Source organism: Ambystoma mexicanum, chromosome 1q (assembly GCF_040938575.1).
Source record: "Ambystoma mexicanum isolate Mex_15411 chromosome 1q, UKY_AmexF1_1, whole genome shotgun sequence".
Classification (NCBI taxonomy): domain Eukaryota; kingdom Metazoa; phylum Chordata; class Amphibia; order Caudata; family Ambystomatidae; genus Ambystoma; species Ambystoma mexicanum.
In genome coordinates this window covers 1,484,695,759-1,484,701,845 of record NC_090922.1, presented here as the reverse complement: position 1 = coordinate 1,484,701,845, position 6,087 = coordinate 1,484,695,759, and positions in this window count along the sequence as shown.

Below are 6,087 nucleotides of genomic sequence, written 5' to 3'. Positions count from 1 at the left end.
ACAAAAAAGAAGGTGGGTGAGGCGCGCACTCCCGGTCCTGGTCAATTGAACCTGTTGCAAAAAATAAGTAGCTGGGTCACATCCCAAAATGGACAAATATTCACAGGGTTAGATCCCTTCTGCTGCAAATCAGGTACTCAGTATTAACAGGGTTAGATCCCTTGCTGCAAATCAGGTACTCAGTAATAACAGGGTTAGATCCCTCAGCTGCAGTTCTGTGGTCTGTAGTTGTTCTCCTCCTAGCGCTTTCTTATCTCAAATAATCATCAGGGAGGCTGTTGAGCAGGTGTGTCTAATTAGACTCAAAGGATTCTGGTAGCTGTAGTGAAAACGTTTTTTTCTGTTCAGGTGACCAGCAACCGACACCCCTCCAAATCACAAGTCCTTCCCAAATTTGGGGGAGGGGAGAGAACCATCTTTATGATTCTCCAAAGTGGGGCACAGTCACCCCGTGGCGCTGCCTCTGGAGCCCGGGACTCCCATAGCATTCAGTACAAAAAAGAAGGTGGGTGAGGCGCGCACTCCCGGTCCTGGTCAATTGAACCTGTTGCAAAAAATAAGTAGCTGGGTCACATCCCAAAATGGACAAATATTCACAGGGTTAGATCCCTTCTGCTGCAAATCAGGTACTCAGTATTAACAGGGTTAGATCCCTTGCTGCAAATCAGGTACTCAGTAATAACAGGGTTAGATCCCTCAGCTGCAGTTCTGTGGTCTGTAGTTGTTCTCCTCCTAGCGCTTTCTTATCTCAAATAATCATCAGACCAAATTTGGGAAGGACTTGTGCTTTGGAGGGGTGTCGGTTGCTGGTCACCTGAACAGAAAAAAACGTTTTCACTACAGCTACCAGAATCCTTTGAGTCTAATTAGACACACCTGCTCAACAGCCTCCCTGATGATTATTTGAGATAAGAAAGCGCTAGGAGGAGAACAACTACAGACCACAGAACTGCAGCTGAGGGATTTAACCCTGTTATTACTGAGTACCTGATTTGCAGCAAGGGATCTAACCCTGTTATTACTGAGTACCTGATTTGCAGCAGAAGGGATCTAGCCCTGTGAATATTTGTCCATTTTGGGATTTGACCCAGCTACTTATTATATATTTTTTGCAACAGGTTCAATTGACCAGGACCGGGAGTGCGCGCCTCACCCACCTTCTTTTTTGTACTGAATGCTATGGGAGTCCCGGGCTCCAGAGGCAGCGCCACGGGGTGACTGTGCCCCACTTTGGAGAATCATAAAGATGGTTCTCTCCCCTCCCCCAAATTTGGGAAGGACTTGTGCTTTGGAGGGGTGTCGGTTGCTGGTCACCTGAACAGAAAAAAACGTTTTCACTACAGCTACCAGAATCCTTTGAGTCTAATTAGACACACCTGCTCAACAGCCTCCCTGATGATTATTTGAGATAAGAAAGCGCTAGGAGGAGAGCAACTACAGACCACAGAACTGCAGCTGAGGGATTTAACCCTGTTATTACTGAGTACCTGATTTGCAGCAAGGGATCTAACCCTGTTATTACTGAGTACCTGATTTGCAGCAGAAGGGATCTAACCCTGTGAATATTTGTCCATTTTGGGATTTGACCCAGCTACTTATTATATATTTTTTACAACAGGTTCAATTGACCAGGACCGGGAGTGCGCGCCTCCCCCACCTTCTTTTTTGTACTGAATGCTATGGGAGTCCCGGGCTCCAGAGGCAGCGCCACGGGGTGACTGTGCCCCACTTTGGAGAATCATAAATATGGTTCTCTCCCCTCCCCCAAATTTGGGAAGGACTTGTGCTTTGGAGGGGTGTCGGTTGCTGGTCACCTGAACAGAAAAAAACGTTTTCACTACAGCTACCAGAATCCTTTGAGTCTAATTAGACACACCTGCTCAACAGCCTCCCTGATGATTATTTGAGATAAGAAAGCGCTAGGAGGAGAACAACTACAGACCACAGAACTGCAGCTGAGGGATTTAACCCTGTTATTACTGAGTACCTGATTTACAGCAAGGGATCTAACCCTGTTATTACTCAGTACCTGATTTGCAGCAGGAGGGATCTAACCCTGTGAATATTTGTCCATTTTGGGATTTGACCCAGCTACTTATTATATATTTTTTGCAACAGGTTCAATTGACCAGGACCGGGAGTGCGCGCCTCACCCACCTTCTTTTTTTGTACTGAATGCTATGGGAGTCCCGGGCTCCAGACGCAGCGCCACGGGGTGACTGTGCCCCACTTTGGAGAATCATAAAGATGGTTCTCTCCCCTCCCCCAAATTTGGGAAGGACTTGTGCTTTGGAGGGGTGTCGGTTGCTGGTCACCTGAACAGAAAAAAACGTTTTCACTACAGCTACCAGAATCCTTTGAGTCTAATTAGACACACCTGCTCAACAGCCTCCCTGATGATTATTTGAGATAAGAAAGCGCTAGGAGGAGCACAACTACAGACCACAGAACTGCAGCTGAGGGATTTAACCCTGTTATTACTGAGTACCTGATTTGCAGCAAGGGATCTAACCCTGTTATTACTGAGTACCTGATTTGCATCAGAAGGGATCTAACCCTGTGAATATTTGTCCATTTTGGGATGTGACCCAGCTACTTATTATATATTTTTTGCAACAGGTTCAATTGACCAGGACCGGGAGTGCGCGCCTCACCCACCTTCTTTTTTGTACTGAATGCTATGGGAGTCCCGGGCTCCAGAGGCAGCGCCACGGGGTGACTGTGCCCCACTTTGGAGAATCATAAAGATGGTTCTCTCCCCTCCCCCAAATTTGGGAATGACTTGTGCTTTGGAGGGGTGTCGGTTGCTGGTCACCTGAACAGAAAAAAACGTTTTCACTACAGCTACCAGAATCCTTTGAGTCTAATTAGACACACCTGCTCAACAGCCTCCCTGATGATTATTTGAGATAAGAAAGCGCTAGGAGGAGAACAACTACAGACCACAGAACTGCAGCTGAGGGATTTAACCCTGTTATTACTGAGTACCTGATTTGCAGCAAGGGATCTAACCCTGTTATTACTGAGTACCTGATTTGCAGCAGAAGGGATCTAACCCTGTGAATATTTGTGCATTTTGGGATTTGACCCAGCTACTTATTATATATTTTTTGCAACAGGTTCAATTGACCAGGACCGGGAGTGCGCGCCTCACCCACCTTCTTTTTTGTACTGAATGCTATGGGAGTCCCGGGCTCCAGAGGCAGCGCCACGGGGTGACTGTGCCCCACTTTGGAGAATCATAAAGATGGTTCTCTCCCCTCCCCCAAATTTGGGAAGGACTTGTGCTTTGGAGGGGTGTCGGTTGCTGGTCACCTGAACAGAAAAAAACGTTTTCACTACAGCTACCAGAATCCTTTGAGTCTAATTAGACACACCTGCTCAACAGCCTCCCTGATGATTATTTGAGATAAGAAAGCGCTAGGAGGAAAACAACTACAGACCACAGAACTGCAGCTGAGGGATTTAACCCTGTTATTACTGAGTACCTGATTTGCAGCAAGGGATCTAACCCTGTTATTACTGAGTACCTGATTTGCAGCAGAAGGGATCTAACCCTGTGAATATTTGTCCATTTTGGGATTTGACCCAGCTACTTATTATATATTTTTTGCAACAGGTTCAATTGACCAGGACCGGGAGTGCGCGCCTCACCCACCTTCTTTTTTGTAATGTCATTCTGTGTTTGGTGACTTCCATCAATGCGTTTTAGCATTTTACCATCTACATTTTTTCCATCTTGTGCAGCGATCACTTGGGTATTTCAGAGGGGCGGGGGTGGGGTCAACAATGCAGTTTGTCAGAATAAATCCACAAGGATAAGAGATGGAGTGAAACATTAAAAAATGAGAGGCCAAGGTCCTGGGAACCCCAGTGTTTGCGTCTTTGAAGGTGGGGTGCAGCGGATGAGGCCACTGCTCAGCAGAAACACCACGGCTGCTCCCCAATAAACACATTTATACAGAACACTAACTAGCATCTTTCGGGGATAGGGAAGGGGCGAGTTCTATAATCTCCAAATTGTCCAATGCGAGGACACCTGCCGGCTGTCCTTGGAATGGCAGGCTCTGCCCATTGCACGCTTTTCACGCCTTCGTTTTCTATCAAATACATGGTATGGTATGGTATTGTTTATTTATAGTGTTCCTACACACAAGCAAGTTTTTCAAAGCGCTCAAGGAGGGTGGGACCAAGGGGAAAAAACAAACAGTCGCTGAGAGCCCTTGCATTTCTGAGACGATAATAGTCTGCACAGGCAGAGTAAGTGTGTAAAAAATACATTTAACAGTTTGGGAGATAGCAAATAGGCCTGATAGCGATTCTGCAGTTTAACAGTGCAATTTAGGGGTCAAGACAAGGGAGAACAGACAGACGATCTTCCGGTGCGGTGCGTACGTATCGTGCAAGTGCACAGAGGGTCACAGGAAGGGGGAGGGTCAAGTGCACCCAGTTGGTTGAAACTGGGGTAAGTGCAGAAAGAGCCACTCTCTTGGATTAGTTTCCCACGTGCATTGAGTGTGGCTAGGGTGTAGGGCCCTGGGGCAAGTGCCAGAAAGCACTGGTGGGGGTGCCAGGGACCAGTGAGACTCTGAGGTACACCCAGCAGCCAGTCAGCATGCTGTAAGGAAAAGGAGGGAGAGAGGGAAAAACAGAGAACTGGGTTAGCAGGGTAGAGGGAGAGAGAAGGAAAAGGAGAAGAGGAAGGTCTTGGGGAGTTTCCGAACTTAAGGAGATCCGGCTCAAGACGTAGGGCGGCAGGGAAGCTATTCCAGAGGGAGGCACCTGCTGAGGATAAGGATCTCCCTCCAAATCTCTGCTTGGAGGACACGCTCACTCGCAGAAGGTTGGAAGTAGGTTCCAGGCCCCAGAAAGCATTGTGAACAATGCAAAGGGTCTTGAATTTGATCCTTGTCATCACAGGGAGCAAGTGAAGGGATGTCAGTGCCAGAGAGATGCAGTCCAAGGGCTTGTGGCCAAGGATAAGTCTCGCTGTTCTGCTCTGGATCAGATGCAGAGGGTGCAGGGCAGAAGAAGGGAGGTTGAGGAAGAGGCTGTTGCAATAGTCCAGCCTGGACAGAACAAGGGCTCTGGAGACAGTGAGTCTCTGGGGGAAAGTGAGAAAAGGTAGAGTACCTCTGAGGAGGTGAATCTGATAGTTAGACTTTTTAGAGATGTCCGAAATGTTAGAGAAGGAGAGAGTTGAGTCAAAGATGACCCCAAGGTTTCTTGCTTCGCAGGTGGGTGCGGGCACAGGGCCAAGGGAGGCCAGCCAGAGCAAAAGTGGGAAAGCGGCAGCAGGGGTCCCAATGAGAACAATCTCAGTCTTAGTGGCGTAGAGGCAGAGGTCGTTTGCAGCACACCAAGACTGGATAGCGGACGGACAGTCAGATATGAACGGGGAGGAAGAGGCGGTTGAGGGTAGCCTGAAAGATAGTTGAGTGTCATCAGCATAACACTGGAAGTTAGAGGTGAAAGTCGCATTCAAACGTGCCAGGGCAGCCATATAGACATTGAAGAACCAGGGGGATAGGTTAGATCCATGGGGAACGGCACACGTTGAGTAAGTGATAGTCAAGTGAAAGGTTCCGAGTCCCACCTGGGATGGGCGGTCAGAGAGGAAGGAGGTTAACCATGCAAGAGCCTGACCTGTGATTCCCAAGGTGTCACGGAGACGTGCGATCAGGATGCCATGGTTAACCGTGTCGAAGGCAGAGGAGAGGTCAAGGAGAATGAGGATAGAGGGGGTGTTAGTGTCAAGATATGAGAGCAGGCCATCGCAGGTGTTCAGAAGAGCAATTCCGTGCCTGTGGATGCTCTAAAGCCAGACTGATGGTCGTGGAAGGAGCCAATAGATTCAGTGTGGAGGGTGAGCTAAGAGATAGCCAGCTTCTCCAGGAGTTTGCCCAGGAAGGGAGTGATGGAGATAGGACGGTAGTTTGCCAGAATGGAGGGGTCGGCAGAGGGTTGTTTGAGCAGAGAGTGCACAAGGGAGTGCTTCAGGGCAGTTGGGAAATCTCCAGTGGAAAAGGAGAAATTGCAGAGATCAGCCAAGGCTGGGGCAAGGGAGTCGATATTGTCTTTAATGGT